The sequence below is a fragment of the Falco biarmicus genome, chromosome 3 (genome assembly GCF_023638135.1).
Source record: "Falco biarmicus isolate bFalBia1 chromosome 3, bFalBia1.pri, whole genome shotgun sequence".
NCBI classification, from domain to species: domain Eukaryota; kingdom Metazoa; phylum Chordata; class Aves; order Falconiformes; family Falconidae; genus Falco; species Falco biarmicus.
The window spans coordinates 35,445,486-35,463,208 of NC_079290.1; the positions used below are offsets into that span (position 1 = coordinate 35,445,486).

Sequence of the window (17,723 nt, forward strand, 5' to 3'; positions counted from 1 at the left end):
TATGTCCTTGTATAGCAGCCAGTTGAATCTAGAATCTCAAAAAAAGACTAGTTAGTTAAGTCTGACTTTAGTAGTTGGATTGAGAATCTGACTACAGAAATCATCAATACTGACTTACAAGAATTCACGTTTTATCTTATCTGGTACTGCAGCAATTTTCAATATAGTATTGCAGAATAAGGTATTATGAAGGGAATTTGCCCCCAAGACACAACACTTGCGATTCAACTGCACAGTAATTTTTGCCCACAAAATATCTAGATATTATTTCTAGACAAACTGGTGAGTTGTAGGATTTGACCATACTGAATTATGTGATCATATGAAGCATAAACTTACAATATGAAACCTTAAAAGATGTACATCTTTGGTGGCTGGCAGGAGAGAAGTCCTTACCTGCACAACCAAAGGGAATCCTAAACAAAGCCAAAGGCCACATCACTCCCTGCTCCACCACAGACCTTATATGCTTTGCATCAGCTAGATAGAGACCAAAAATGCAAATGAAACTATGTATTTAAGCCAGACTATTCGCTCATGCAGTATCTTTCCATGAATTCATATCAACTAACATTTGGTTTCACTGAAAGAAAATTATTTCTTTTAGTCTTCCTTCTGAAAACAACTATCCTCCTTTATAATGATTCAGTTTTTGTCTAATACACTGTTCCTGAAAAAAACAAATTGACAGTCTGTGCTGTAAATAAACAGAAATTTATATCTTATCTTACACCATATATCACACAAGATAAGATCATGTAAGATATAGGATGTCATATATATATATACACACACACACACCATGGTATATGAGAGAACTTCAGCAGCTTGTCATAGATGTTCTTTAACTGTTGGAACATAACTATTTCCATGAAAGTCAGCTCATTTAAAAATAAAAATTAAGTGTATGTCTTTTTAAAATTTTGCCTACAAAATGGCTGTAAGATTTTTCTGGAGATTTCACTGTGATAATTTCCCTATTTGTTAACTTGGCTTTGATCTCTCTCTCTCTGTTCCACCTGCTCTGAAATATGCTGTTATTATTCTATTAATAAAGACCCAGTTTTGCCTCCATCCTTTTTTTTTTTTTTTTTTTTTTTTTTTAGGTTGAGCTTTGTGAAAAGGTGTTGAGAAAGATAGTAACAAAAAAAGTCTCCAAGGGAAAGAACTATCTGGGGACTTATAAAAAGGATACAAGAACAATGATACTATATGTCAAGTATAACAGCAAGCTTATATGCAAAATATATAACGAGAGAAAAATTGCTAACAGTAAGAAAGAATATTTTTCAATTGATAAAGATATTTTCACTGATTGTTTTCAACATACTGCTGGTGAGACATTGTGACTGAATGAGTTCATAGTTCATAGAGGCAATGCATGCAAATACTTTAGATGTTTTCACAATGAAAAGAATTTAAATATTTACACTATGTCCGTTATTTTCAGAAAAAATAATTGCTGTTATTGAATACATACTCCAGTGCAGAATCCTGAGCACTCATGGTGCGTTGCAAGCTGCATATAAATCATGTGGTTTTGAGGTTGGAGCTCACCCTTCATTTTTTCCATAAGCTGCTAGTCTTGTTTCATGCCTGGGTTCTTAGGCACTTTGGCAACACAAATCAATCAAGTTTTCTTATGTTATCATTACTCAAATGATAAGCATTTGTAAAGAGTAAAGGCTTTAAAATTCTTAGATGCATTTGACTAATAAAGTAAGTCCTTAAAGATATGTTACTGTTCTAAATGTAAATAGGTAAACATATATGGGAAGCTGAAGCTCACAAAAAACAGAGGACTTCCTCCCAGAGTTTCTGCTGGGATACAGATATGACCAAGCTTGAGTGGTCTGCTCTGTCCATTAAAGCATGCTTCTACTTTACAATCTTACTGGTTTACTTCCTCATACAATGGTGCAAATAGAAAATACAGGAAACTTCCAAATTTATAGCTTCAATAAGAAGCTACAAGGCAATGCTCCGAAACGATTTTCATAAATAACTGTATTTTTATGCTTTGACACATATTTCATAATGAAACTTCAAATATATGTGTCTAGACGTGTAATCTCCCTCAATATAGTAAATATAGATTGTACACATACACATTCAAAAACCACTATATTGAAAAAAGTTAAGTAGGTCAGCAAAGTCAAGGAATACAAAGTTAGGAAATGCCAGAATTTAGGAAATTAAAAACTCCTATCATCTGAAATTACTTTAGGAGTTTGATCTGAGCTGCCATACTGATCTAATAAAGTATTCCTAGTTCATCATCTTGCAGATAGACTGCAAATAAATATTTATCTACAGGATATATTAAGACTTTGTTTTTCTACAGAATATGAAGTTGCTGTTAATTGATATGATCATTAACAGGCATTATATTTACTTCATTTGCTAAGATAGTGTGACCTGTCCTGATATGTATTTAATTGTACAAGGTATCAATTTCTATATCAATTTATTAATATTGATAAACTATAGGCAGTATAGTTTATTCTTTCATTATTATTCTGATATTCTATGTATCCTACTAGTAGAAAGTAGCCATTTTTCAGAATACAATTTTTTTCCTATTATTTACTACCAGCAGAAACAGAATAATGCACTAGCTGGATCTTGAGTTTGACCCAATATATCAGCTCTTTTTCTCTTTTAATATACCAAAAAAAGTATACACCAACTCATTGACTAGGAAAAACAACATTGTATTTTTTATATTAAATCAGATTTTTATTATGCCATCCTCAGAACCTCTGATTCAACAGGTACCAAACCATTTGTTCTTTTGAGTTAATACCCTGTTCCACATTTATATCAGAAACAGAGCCTACTGTACTGAAAACAGAAGCCTGATCTTGCTCCCAATGAAATCAACAGCAACATTGTTAATAGCCTTAATTACAAGGGAGTATCCCCAGATATAGTTATGTAGGTACACCTTCTACATATCATGGTATGCTCTGTACTATTCAAAATACATGAGACTGGGAAAGACAGACTTTTATAACAAAATATCATGCACAATTTCTTATCCTTTAATATAAAAATCAAACCAAGAAATTATGCCCTCAGATAAAACTGTTGTGGCGCAATCCAAATGGACTCACGTCTAAAGTGCTGCAAAACTGCAAGTGAGCAGTACCTGGCTCCCAGTTTCCCTGTGGGCTCTGTCTTCCCACAAGTTACACATAGAAAGGTATGCATTTTATGTTCAAAGTGTACCTGGTATGCCTTGCCCTTGACATATTTACTTAAAATATCTTTCATATATGAATTATCTTACTAATGATCATGGCAGCCTTCATTCAGCCTTGTTTCCACAATTCTGTTTTCTAGGCCAAATAGAGATTGCCATCATATACAGTAATCTACACTATACACACAGTAAACCTTCCATAAAGATGCTGAGGTCAGGTCTCTAACTCTATTTACCAGAGATGGTAAAAATTCTCTTGACTTTCGAAAGTACGTACTCTTGTTGCTCTGTGTGAGCAGAAGTTAAAAGGCAAGTATCATAATTTGGAAATCTTGCTTTGAATTTCACAGATGAAGTCTAATACCAGAAGACTAACGTAATTTATTTCAAAACTTACGTGTTACATGTAGCACCCAATAGCATGAGACATATTTTATATCACATTCCAGAGGTCACAATGTATTTAATTTGAAAGAGGCAGATAATAAACATTTGTAAAGAGCACTACCCTTTCAGAAAAGGACCAAAGCTTTCAAAGTTTTCATTAGGAAGCTCCTAGCTTCAAAGGTGCCAACTCTATTACTCCACTTCTATAAAGACATTTTACTGATCCACTGCAAGGCTGTAAAACATAATAGCGAACAGCTGGTTATAAAACAAATTGATGATTATGGATTATATTGTAGTTACATTTTGAAGTGAAATAGGAATTGCTATATGAAATTATTTTGTCACACTCTGAAAGAGAAGATAAAAGTTGCAAAGCAAACTACAAAGTTAAAATATTTGTGGCAAAGGCAATAGAATGGTAGGACTGAGAAAAGGCAATGGATCTGAGTCAGTCCAAGGAAGTGATCATCACTCCACCCTGATTTGAAAAATATTTACTTCAGATCCATTTCAACAGCTCCTTCTTCATCTTAGTTGTGTGGACAGTCTTACTGACCTCTCCAACACCAGTGGCTTCAAAATATCTACTTACAAGAGCAAGAAAGTCACATGTCTCCCCTTGCCAAATGACTCCAAATTCTGAAGCATGAGATGCACTGCATTGCATTTCAACAGCAGCTGAGAGTGAGTTTCAAAGTGCATAACTTTTGTTGTATTGTCAGCTAAAGTCACCCAAAGTTAAGATAGGCTTCCCTTAGCTGACCTTAAATAACATATAAGGCTGGAAAACATAGTCTGAATCTCGAAGAGATATGCAAATTGCCTGCACCAGTGCTACCTGCCTTAGAAAAAAATAAGCTCCACCTCAGACCATAAGGCCCAGGGAACTCTTCCATGAAAACTGGCCCTTCAACAGACTCCAGGGAAGGGATATGCCAAACGCAGTTCCCTGGTTCCAGTAAGGGGATGGACATGCTCTCTGCCAAGCGTGCCCTAGTGCACGCAGGAGCTCCTGTTCATCCTGTGGGACAGCCACAGCTCTCAGCATGGTTCTCCATGGAACCTGAGTACCCCACTGAGTTGTCCATAGGGCTCCTTCAAGATGCCCGCTTTTTATAGGGACTGCCCAGAGACTCAAAGTACAAAGTTCAGGGGGCTCCGAGTACCCTGCTGAGATCAGAAACCTACTATTCAAGCACGTGACTCAATTAAGCTGGGCACATATAATCAAAATCTAAATAAAGTGTAAGAACAATACATCGGGTGGACCTAAAAACCAGCTGAAATTTGAAGTTTCTAGTCAAGTAATGAGGCAACAGTCAGTTGCATCAGTTTACAGTGCATCTTTTAAGAAAATGTAAAATTGAGTTCTCCTAAACGTTAATAAAATTTAACATATCCTTAAACATAAAATCCCTGAAAGAAGTCATTGTTTTCTTGCAGTTTTATGTACTGTATTTTTATTTAATAACATGTTTGCATTTGACCTACTGTATTTAGATATGTATAATACCTAACAATTTTTTCTACAGTATTTTTGTAAAAAGTCTTTTTAGGATATAAATTTTATTTCAGTCTTTTGGACCTGATTGTTCTGCTCTGGACCTGTTCCACCAGCATCTGTAATGAATACCTGTTCCATCTGGAATCTGTTGAAATCTAACACCTTTTCTCACTTAATTACCATAATTGATTACAGTATGTAATAAGCAATTGGGAAATCTTAGTATTTGCCATTTAAAGAATTAAGTCTACAAATTTGCAATGGGGCCTTGTTTTGCATTGGATTAGTGGCTACCCTCCTTTGGCTTTTCTGTATCAGCAGAAAATTATATATTGGTATAGGGGAGCCACAGGACCAATTTAAGCTCTAGATTTAGGAAATACCTTCTTAGAAAGACCAGTTACTGGATCTACCCTTCCTATTAACACTCCCAAAACAACCTTGCCAGGTGGAAGGGGTTCCTGCTGGGAAAGGCTGTGGAGAAGCAAGTACGTAATAAGGATTGAAAGGAGGTTTGGCCAAAGAGTCCCTCTAATCCAAGCACTCCTCCACCTCCACAGTGGCCACTATTCCAGCTGGGAAAAGAAGGCCAGACACCAAGACCAAGCCAAATGCTGGGCTGGCAGGGTCCCTATTTCTTGTCTGACAGTCAGACTGCACAACAAAAAACAGGCTGCATTTTTCACTCTGGTAGGAGTATTTGGCCTACAAGCTGAATAATACACTGCAAATTTCAAACTAACTAAAGAATTAGGAATAGTTTTTAATTTATACTCTTACTAAGATTATGAGGAGTAAAGGACCCCTGGAAGTAAAGCTTTGGAAGAAGGGAAGATGAAAAATAAGTAAATAAAGACCAGTATAAAATCTGCTTTTGTTTTAGATGAATAAAACTGAAACAGAGAGTCGTGTGCATGCTGATTTAAAGGGCTCACCTTGAGTATAAAAAGAATGAGCGAACTAACCTTTTTTTTCATCTCACTCATGAAGTATGAAACCATTCCATACTTTCATAGTTAAAGCAATAAATATACTTTACTAGGAGGAAAATAACCCTACTTCAAGAACCAGTTACATGAACAGTGCCATGTTATTATTTATGAGAAGAGGGCTATATTTTGTTGTTTGCAAGACTTTAACTGTTCTGGTTTTGTTCTTTAATAAAAAATGGAAATGAGTAGTGAAATATCTGTAGTGCTGATGAAAGCTAAGGTGGTGGAGAGGGAGAGGGGCCTGAGCCTGAGGGGGAGGTGAGGAGGAGCAGGGACTGCAAACACCCTCATCGTCCAGAGCCTTAACTGAACCGCTGGGGATTTGCTTTTCTCCATTTCTATGCTGTCCCTCCTCCTTCCCTTTCTACTCCTCTCCCCTCTTCCATCCCTTTCCTATTGTTTCCTTTTCTTTCATCCTTCTGAGCTGTGCCGACGCCAGGGGAGAGGTCCAGAGCAGGAGGGAAGGTCCAGCAAGTCTGAAATAAAACAAATTACAAATAAAAGATAAAAAGGATCCAGAAATTCAAAAGAACACCCCCAACATTTTAAAATACACTTTTCTTTCTTTGTCACTGCAGACCAGCATGACATGCGTCTCTATGGCAGTGCTGATTTTGATCTTAAAAGATCTGAAAGTGAAAAGAAGCCAGTCTTAGTCTGATCATGATCAATATTTAGAACATTCATTAATATTTGTGATCAAGAATCAAGAATTTCTGAACCCATTTTAAAATTCCTGAAATTAAATGTCACACTATATAGGATGTTAATTTGTACATTAAATAAATAAATAAATAAAATGTAGCCTTCTTGAAATAGCTTATTTCCTTAAACTAAACTGTAATTATTTTTCTTCTAATGTCTTCTCTCGCATGTCCCTGAACACGTATTCCCCGTTCAGGTTCCCTGGACCACCTGCTCACCCACAGCAGCTGGCAAAGTTAGACGCAGCGACAACACAGTTTGGCTTATATGCCCTACTCTCCTGAGGAAATTCAGTTGTGCTCAGGTATGTCCTGACGACCTATGTTTATGAGGCCTTTATATCTCTTTGACAACACTGTGTTCCTAACTCTGAGCCAAGACACGAGTGAAGAAGGGAATGTTATGGTGCATAAATGAAACAGGGGAAAGAAGCAAAAACTTCATGAAGTCTTTTATCCTTGTAAATCTGTTTTACGTGAATATTGCTCCGACAAGGTATTTGTGAGGGACAGTACAAAAACCTGAGGCAGAAATACAGATACACTGCCAGGAACAAGGATGAAGACCAAGAGATGGTGAAGTGTGTAACATGACGCAGTAGCTGCAGCTAACAGTTTATAGTCTCCAGAGCATATTACCGTGCTGCTTTGAAACAGATATTTCAAAGTGCTGAGAACTCCAACTTTTTACGACTCTTCTCAATTCTGACAAGTCTGTAAGTTTTCCAAATCTGTACAAATGATTATAATGTGGCTGTTAGACCCCACAGTTGGTTGCATCTTACTTTTCCATGGTGGTAACACTATGGTATTTGGGCAATTAACTCTTACTACGCTGAGTTTTGTGCTTATTCCCATTATACCAAATGGTTCATTTCTAATTTGGATTCAGCTTTTGTTCAGTTTCATACTATGCTCTCAGTGGAAAATCATGGCCTATGTGAGCAGCTTAAAAACATTTGCACAGGCACTCAGATAATGCTGCTCTGAGAATAAGACAAAACCTATGGTGGAAACATGTACACTATGTTCAAATATTTTGGTACCTGTACAAAATCTTACAGAAATACCAAACATATTGAAAGACACAACAGAATTCATAATTTGTGGAAAAGAGGATATCATAGCATACCAGGCACTGGCACAAATTGTCCAGTGCTTTTGCATCCTGCTACTCACAACAACATGGGACAGATCTAAGACAAGTCACTGAAATAAACTTCGTCTAAGAGCTGATTTATACCGAAGTTAACATTCAGTCTTCTAAAGTTCCAATCTTCTCTAGAAAATTACCTGAGACAAGGAAAGATAAAATCTATCTGGATAGTCAAAAATACAGGTTTTACTGGTATCTTTTATAACAAGCATGTATGCAAGGATATTAGCGGCATGCCATCAATAGTTAAATACTTAACCAATGTTGCCTGGACGACCTCAGTTCACAAACTATTATTTTGCCTTTTTGTGTTTCAAAAAGCCTTTTTCAGAGGCACCTAGAACTTTCAACTTCAGGTGTTCTGCTGTTTCTTCAGCTACTAATGATTTTTTAACACTGTGACTATATATCTACATTAATTTACATACGCAAAGTGCAAGTAGCTGATTCTGTTGCCACTCACATAATCCTTAACTTTTGATTATTTTCAGAGGTTTCTCAAATGAGGTCCATGACTGTACCAAACAGTTCAAGTCCCTGCATTTTAGAATTTGACTCTGTGTGGAGAACTCATTGAAGGATCAGGTTGTAGGGACCACATCATGAACAGTCAGAAAACTGGGTGAAACAATGGAAAAAGGTGTGTAATCTTGCCCCAACAGAAATCTTTGGGAATTTTCTTATAGTCGAGAACTGATTCAAAGTGTTTAGAAGGAAACTTGCATTTCTGTCAAAAAATTACTGCAGAAGTTGAAAAAAAGTTAAAGTAAAAAACTTATAGCCATGAAGATTCTAGGTCAAATAATGTTTTCAACCAAATATTTACTTAAGAAAATACTATTTCAACAGACTGGGGGGTGGGGTGGGTGGGTAGTGGCCATGAGACTCATCTCCTCTAACTCCCTCCATTAAAAAGTTAGGAATCTAGTTTGAACGCCCCATCTAGGTTGTGTCTCATCAGTGAAGAGAGAAGCGTTTTAGGAAGGTTGTTCATCTCAGCTATCCATAGATGCCTCTCTTGCGATGTAATCTGTAATTCTCTGGAAGTGTCTATATATCTCCATTGACTACGAAGCCTTGAGCGACTGCGTTAGACTTCAATGACTAACTTTTAGATGGCTAAAATGATGACTAGCTTAGCTGTGAAAACCTATTTTTTAAACAGCAAGGTTAAGTGAGATGAATTGAGCCTTTTGTGTGAATCACTTTATCAAAAATCTACAGGAAAAAAAATGTTTTGACATAAAATTTTGTCCAGCATATGTATTACTGATTTTAATAGGACCAGGGTTCAATTCTGCACCTTTCTGTTTCAACATCACTCAACAGAGCAGGGTACATGCTGATGAATGGTAACACAGTATACTTTTCTCATAAAATAATAAACAATAAAAACAGCATGAATCTCATGATGAACTATCCCCCTAAAGTAAAAGCAACATAATGTCAACATTCAAAGGTAGTTTATTTTGTCATTGTGCATAATTTACATTAATTGTCTACAACTTACAAGTGCACAGCCATCTAACAGAAGCACGCTAACCCCTTCAGAGCCAATCTTGCAGTTGTCCCATTTACAGAACTCCCATTTAACTGAAAGTTGTATATGCAGGAAGAAAACATAATTTTATCCTCCCCCTTCTGCAATTTGAAATAAAGAGTGGATGTGAATTTATACAGTAGAGACTACATTAGAAAACTGACCTACTGTGCAAAATCTCAAGTGTTGGGTTTTACCCTTTGAAATCAGTAGCAAATACAAGACAAGAAATGCGATAGTAGCACTGATATTTTTGTTACTTAGAACACAGTATAATTAATCCTTTTACAGGTACCCAAACAGGAAATGTTGTTTAAATTATGCCTTCAGGGTGTCTGTTTCAGACACTGCATGACTGTTCGCACAGCACGTTTTAAAATGTTTATTGGGTAAAGAATCTTATGGCAATATCTTGTAACTAGGTAGAATTCCCTTTCTTTTATAAAAAGTAACTCTGCATTATGGATCAAGCTCAGAAGCATGACGCTACAATTACTAAAAGCACAGTGTAAAAGCCAGTGAGTTACTATAACTCCCTCTAACAAGAAGAAGAGCTGTTAGCAACCCTTGACTGCAAGCTTGGTGTGCAAAAATGCACAAAACTGTCTTTGTTACATTCATGCATTTTATTCATTCATCTTGTTCTAATAAAGAGGATGCCTCGGATAGTGCAAACATTTTAGTATTTCTGAACTCCATTACAACACAACCAAACAGAAAGAAGGACCAGCATTGTCAATATGGTGCAAATATAATTCTTTGCTGCTCAAACTCCAGTTCTTAGGTCAGCCTAAAGATACTGCGTGCAAGGTATACATGCACAGTGCTTGTCCTGAATCATAAAGTTACCACTATTTAATAAGATGTGTCTTGTACCTATTTGACATAGATGTTGTTTAGCTTCTACGCAAAAATCTCAGCAAAAATGGGGCCAACTTTTTACTGAATGAACTGTGCTGGTGCAATATTTTTTCCAAAGAAAAAATCCAGCCTTGCTTCAGTCAGGTGAAGAATCCCATTAATATTTGATTTGTGCAAGATAGCCCCTTTTTGTTGACCCTGCACAACACAAAGCACATGCCTGACTCAAGGGAGAATCTTGACAAAAGCAACCAATATGACTGAGCAGGCTGAAATAAAGGCGGCTGTTGGTATGGGGCACAGTTGGAAGACTGGGACCTGACTTTCACCAAGTCATGTAATAACTACCAAGGTCCAATAATTATCATTAGATCCTTTATGTTTTTGGTTTTGTGGGTTTTTTTTGTTCTTTAAGTAATAATAATGGTCTGTACTGCGTTTTATAAGCTACGGCTGTCCAAGGGATTGTAAGCAGTTCTCAGAGGACCACAGAATTGCCTGTGCAAAGTCTCAGCTGTTTTCAGAGCTCCACACTGACTTGGTTGCTCAGAGACTGCATGTCAGTAAAGGCAATAATCGCTGCTATCAGAAGGCCACCTGGGAAGGGCCACTGATGTAAACCAAATTTAACCAGAGATTTGGGTATTTTAGGAGACAGACTCATGCATGTGCAAAGGAAAAATAAAGAGCCTGATGAGCATCATTCATACTCCACCATGTTCACACCCACTGTTGGTCATCACTCATATGAAATCCACCTCTGCTTCTTCAAACCTCTACCAGCCAAGTCAAAGTAGAAATTATTGTTTACTACATAACCATGAAGGAGCTACACCAGAGCAAGAAATTCTTCCTGAAACTGAAATGCAGTTGCAGAATGGTTGAGCCCTGACATCCTGGCAGGCTAGCTGACACCCAGGGAGCCTGGGCTGGATGCTGGGGAGGCACATGGAGGAGTACCACAGAGGCAATTCATCTGTAGCTTTTGTCAAGTGGCAGTAGATAATATTGGTGTATATAAATTTACTACACAGAGAAAGTTAAACTGTTCATTCTTAAACAATTCTGTTGGTTAAACCCAAAAAGAAAGTTAATTAATGTATGATTTCTGTTAATTCTCTATCACACTAAAAACATCTGTAAAAATATCTATCTATATGACTCCATCTATTCGTCTACCTATCTTTTTATCCCAGAATATCACAATGATAAAAACAAATTAATTGTATTCATAGTAAGTAACCTCAGATTTACTTAGTAATTTGAAGGTCTACTTGATTGTTTGTTTTAATTGGTGGCAGATGATGCATTGAGATAGAAAATCACATTTACTTGTGCCAAAAATAAACTTTCTCATAAAATACTTCCAAAATCATGGTATAAATGCTTTTGAAGGATTAAGCACATTATAGAGATTACAGCGTCATTTTGAAATAGGAAAGAGCAAAGATAAAAAAAAAATGGTACAAATTATTCTAATGTGTGATGTGCAAAACAATAATCTTCAAGCCATGTTACTCTGGTAACTGTTCAAAGATCATAAATTAATATTGGTACCTTAACAAAGGTGAAAACGTTACACTGTAATCTTCACTTCATTTAAAAGTAGCATTTTGTTTTCTTCTGTCAGTCTGCATCCAAGTTTAAGGATGCTGCAAACTGGATAACTATGTAGATGGTGTCACAAATTACATAATTTTTCATCAGGAAATAGTCACCTTTAGCCTTCTGATCAGAAATTCTGTAAGTAGTTAAAACATAAAGGATTCAGCTCCAGAATTTGACAGAGCACCGCATCCTCTAAGAAGACCAAGGGAAATTAAAAACGTTAATCGAAGAGCAGACCTATCAGTCTTTACAATCCTACACTTTAAACACTATTAAGCTTTTTAATGTTTTTATCTCTTTAAACCCACAATGCAGGGAATGAAGACAGTAGGAAAAATTACACTGTAAAAGAGAAATAAACTGCTTTTAGAATAACGCTTTAGAAGACTAGAAAGCTAAGATATAAGCAACCTGGGAAGAAACTAATACAGAAAAGATATTTTATAAAGCATTTCAGCCAACTTTCATGTTTATTCCTGATAGAAGACAGCCCCTGATACAGCATTGGCTCAAGCTCATTCAGGTTCCCCCGGCCGGTATGAATACAAATACTAAAACAATAAGTAGAAGATTCTTGGGAGTTTAAAAATCAGTTGTAGCAGGAGAAATTCCTGGGAGTCCTTTGCTGTTACGTTCTAGTCAGAGAAATTCAGATCACTTAGGGGGAGTGAAGGGAAGGTCTGCAGGGCACAAAGCCTGTTTCACCAGAAGAAGGCATGTCCACCAGTGCAGCTCCAGGTGGAAACATTCAGGCTGATGTAAGAGCCAGAAGCAGGACCGCCATGTTCGCAGCTGAAAGCAGAACAGTGGGTGGAAGAAGATTCGAATGCAGCTGCCCTGCTTCTGCTGCAGTATGACTTTGGTCACAGCCAGTCCCAACATCCCTTCCCAGCACTGGCTGCACCATAGGGAACCTCTCCCCAGCAAACGTAAGTGAAAGGGGGCTGTGATTGCTGTCTAGAAATATACTCTGAAGAGGAGCAGAGACATGGTGAAGGAATCTTACTGATTAGGAACTGCACTGGCACAAAAATAAAGGAACGTAAACTCTCTGAGAATAAATATAGGACAGGGATGAGGTTTCCAACAGCCAAAGAGTGAGGCTGTGCCCCAGCCTTTGAAGAGGTGCAATGGGAGTGACGTCCCAGCTAAATGTAAACTGGAGCTTTCCGAATCTGAACAAAACAAGACGACCAGCCTAGCACCAAAGCAAAATGGAGCTGATCATTCCACAGGCCTCCATAGTCCTATCTCCTGTGTAGAAACATGTGAGCAGATACGCTTCTGTTCAGGCCACTACAGTGTCTTTATGCAACAGCGTTCTAGGCACTACTCAGTTAGTAACTTCTGTTCACCTGTTCGTTTTTATTTGCTAATAAGTATAGCATCTCATACTAAATACAAGAAATAGAATTATATCATCACTTGTAGAAACAATGCTGCAATTCTTAGGCAAAATTTGTATTTATCGCAAAGGTACAAAAGGACAATTGTCTTTTACACTAACTATGGCTTTCCAAACATGCTTTCAACAGTGTTAGTCATAGCATAACTATGGAAACACTAAGCTGGATTCCACCAACCCAAATCCTACTGTGCCCACATTCTGCAGGAGGCAGAGGTATCCTCTTTCAAAATTAGCTCCTTTATTCCTATTTTAAAGTCCCTATGCTGTTTGATACATATGAAATCATATAACTTCAGACTGCTGCAAATGAAATGTGTGTATATTAATTACCATGCTACTCAGACAACAGGCGCTTTGTAGATGAAATCTGGGTGCTGAAAATAGTGCATTCCTAAAACTTTCTTTCTCAGACTCCAAGACAGAACTAAATGAGCAGGAATTAGATCTTTAGTCAGCAACTATCTGTACAAAATTACTCATACAACACACCTGCAATATTAAAGAAAGGACGAAAGGAATACCATTCTGGAAACTGCTAGCCTAGTAACTTTCTTTCAGTACTTTAGCAATATCAAAAATATTTTGCTTACTGGCAGTTCCACATAATGTAAAGAAAAACTTTAAATTAAAAATAAGGAGGGATGGAAAGAAAAATGGTGGTGGAGGATAAAGTTTCATTCACTCTGGTATTTTAATGGCTTGCTTTCAAACCAAATCATGAAAAAATAAGCAGGCTGAGCCTTCTTAAAACGTGGAATATTGACCCAACAGATCTTAACTATTTCAGAGAAGTCATCATAATCTATCATGCAAATATCTAGACCATTTTTTTAGACACATGGATTATTGACCCTGATATACTTCCAAATGTATTCCATCATTTATGCACGGCTTCTGCTTTGACATATGTGCTAAATATTTTTATTACATTTAAGCTGGAAAAGGCCACTGTAAATATATAATAGATATGTTTCTACAAAGACAAATGAATTTAGGTATTTTTCAACATGACTAATTGCACAAGAGAAAGCTGAAGACTTAAACACATTTCTACTTTAAAGGAAGATGATAAGTTACAAGAATGTAAATATAAGTGTTAGAAGCCTCAAACTTCTAAATGCATTTGTAGACTTATGAATTGTATTTGCTTATATGCCAGTAAGAAAATAAATATATCCCCTGTAACTTTAGTTTTCACATCTGAATACACAGCATACCCTTAGTCATAGATCCCTAAAAGCTGTTTATATAAAATACATTAAGCAATCCCATCACAACAAAGTAAGCAACAGAGAACACTGCAGATCCCAGCATTAAGCACTTCAACTTGAGCATAACATTGCACTGTATGTCTTATCGGGGGGGGGGGGGGGGGGGGGGGGAGGGCGGTGCGCAACACGAAAAAAACCCACCCAAAAACTGTCATCTGAAAAAATCTTTCCAAATTGTATTTTAGAGAACCAATATCCTGTCTCCATACCAGGGGCAGCCTCTGTTAAGCATTTAAGTGCTCTCCATGAGAAGTAACAGTTTCCTCTCCAATCCTGAACTCTCAGTGACCGTCACGGAAAGTAAGTGTTTCCCATTCCCTGTCAGCCAGTGGCATTAATAACCATCAACACAAAACGAAACACCTCCAGGCAAATATCTGCTTCTGATTAATCTCCATCCCAATGAATTAAATTCATAAGAGGCAACCTGCTGCCTTGTTTACGCCTTTTTAATATGAGGAGCAGAAGTTGGATATAAGGGTTTTGCTGCCCTTAGGGCTACGAAATATGCCTGGCGTGGCAGTGAGCCAGCTCTCCGAGGGAGCCTCCTTTGCTGTTTCTCTCATAGATATTTTCTAATGGATAATTTTTAAACAGACACACACAAACACACCAGTCACCACAATACAGGGCCAGGAGTCCTGCTTTTGTCTAAAGTCTTACAAGTATTTGTACTCATAAGGAGGATCTCAAGGTTTCATCCAGTTTCGGTTTGAGGTTTTTTTTTCTTTTTTTTCTTTTTAAATGGGAAGGCAGGGGGAAGCGCGGGGGTTCTGATTAATTTTTTTTTTTTCCCCAGCTGCCTTTCCCCTATACAGCACAGCACATAAAAAACCTCTCTTCAGCTTAAACCGACCTAGGCTCAATTAGTGCAACATTTTGCACACATCCAAGCAATCACAAGGCAGAGATATTTAGTTCAGTCCTCATGTGTATTACACAGAAACCTTTAGTTAGGGGTGGAAAGAAATTTCTTACCAAAAAAAAAAAAAATCTCTCACAATGTAATTTACACAGCGTGGAAACGCCTACAAGGAGATGAAGTACCTGCACTGGGGAGATGTTCAGTTGTTCACTTCATCTTCCGTTGACAAGGAAACCAAACCGCACTTCATTCTCCAGGAAAACCTTCCACTGCCATCATTTGAAAATGTATTTATTTGTATATATGTATATATCTATCATCATCATCATGATAATAATAACCATCATAAAATACTGCTGGCAAAAGCATAAAAAAGTCAAGGTGCAAAATTTGCAAAAGTAAGGATCATCTCTTTAGCTTTCTGTTTTGCTTTGTTATCTTTAGGGAGGAAAAAAAGTATTTAAAAATGATAACCATAACACGCTGCAAGAAAAGTTTCACATTATAAACAGGCATCAAAAACTGAAAAAGAAGAAAAAGAAAAAAACCAAACCCTGATGATTGCACTGAGTGTCAAAAAAAAAAAAAAAAAGAAACAATAACAAAAATAATAAAATTAACATCTTGCTCTGTGGCTTCCACCAGAATTGCAAGATTACAAACTCTGTGTAAACACTGCTGTAAAATGAATTTACAATTCCCATCTCTTTATGAAAAAAAAACCCTTAAAAAACACCCAAAAATAAAAAATAAAGCACCACCAGAGAAAATCCTCTGCAAAAAGAGTTAGAAACATGCCTTTTCTCTTATCTTTGAAAAATAAGCATCATATTTCACATTGCTTTTCCGTGCCACAACAAAACCAGTTGCATATATAGATATATAGCTACTAAATGTATATCAGTTGTTGCTGGACTGGCAAGTCCGTATTATTAATATTATCATTTTTCATTCCCAGTGACTCCCGGCCCCAGCAGCACCTTTTGCTCACAGTTTAGTAACCATCGCATGCTAGGAAAAAAAACTTGTCATCAGCAAGAGATCAAATCCATTTAAACAATAATCAAAGAGGAAGAAAAAAAAAGAAGAAAAAAAAAAACAAAAAAAAAAACCAAAAGGAAGGAAAAAAACAGGACAAAAAAAGGAGGACAAGAATGTCAGCGGAAAGGTACTCACCGAGCGGGAGTAAAAGGGAGGAATAAAAATGAGAGTTACTATAAAATACAGTATGGCGGTGGAAGAAGGAATGAGGCGCTTTTTTTTTTCTCTCCTCTCTAGTCTCTGCCTCCGGCAACCGCCACGTGATCCGGAGCCGGGCGGACTCGCAGCCGGGAGGGCGCAGCGGCGGCGCCGGGCGCGGGCGCGGACCCAGCCCGGACCCAGCGCGCCCCGAGCCCGCCGCAGCCGCCCGGCTCCCGCCGCCGCCGCCCTGCGCTCCGCACCCGCACCGCGCCGCGGCGGCCGCCCGGCCTCGGCAGGTGCCGCTCGCACACGCGCTCGCACGCACGCACTCAGGCGGGCACACACATACTCACACCGAGGCGCGGGCACGCAGCCGGCTGCGCGGGCGAGGTGCGGAGGCGGGCGCGTCTTGCGCGGCAGCGCAACTTGCCGGCGCTGCGCGAAGTTGCCGCCCGGCGCCGCCCGCCAGCCTGTTGCCCTCCGGCCGCGGCGGCGCCGCCGCCCTCTGCCCCGCCGGCCCCGCCGGTGCGGCGCCGCTCGCCCCCAGCGCCGGGCGGAGCGCGGAGCGGGGACGGGGTTTGCTCGGGGGGGTGTGTGTGCCGTGCCCCGGCGGCGGCCCCGGTCCGGCGCCAGGCTCCGCGGTGTGTGCGCTGGCGTTACTCCTCGGCGGGGGAGGGGGGGGGAGCTGTGCACCCACACGTAAGGGGGGAGCCCCACCGCCCAGCTCGCCGCCTGCGCCGGGCTGTCAGCCCGGCCCGGTTCCCTGCGTGGGGCGCCCCTCCCGCACCGCTGGCGGGCAGGCACCGAGGGGTACCCCTGCTGCCGCCCCAGCTCAGGGTTTGTGCGGTGATTGTGGTCTCAATTTATAACAATTCGGCAGCGCTCCGACCGTTGCAGCTGCGGGGGGGGGGGGCGCGCACGGGGGTTCCCTCGCTGCCACTCGCGCTCGGGGTGTCTCCGCGCCCCGCACTGGGGCTGCGGTTGCGGTGCCCCCCGGCCGTGCCGAGCGGCGCCTCGGCGCCTCCTGGCCTGCGGCT

At 39.2% G+C, this 17,723-nt stretch overlaps 1 protein-coding gene across 5 annotated transcripts in view; it reads right to left on the reverse strand.

Annotated features, from left to right (window-relative positions):
• Positions 1-17,242, reverse strand: part of RALYL (RALY RNA binding protein like) — a 401,162-nt gene extending 383,920 nt beyond the window's left edge. For 2 of the 5 annotated variants that reach the window (XM_056332683.1, XM_056332682.1), the window contains exons 1-2: positions 16,681-16,777; positions 15,687-15,773 (exon numbers count right to left, since the gene is read on the reverse strand). The gene's annotated coding sequence lies outside the window, so the exon portion shown is untranslated. The other 3 variants (XM_056332687.1, XM_056332685.1, XM_056332686.1) reach the window with 3 other exon arrangements.
• Positions 17,243-17,723: the final 481 nt, after the last annotated feature.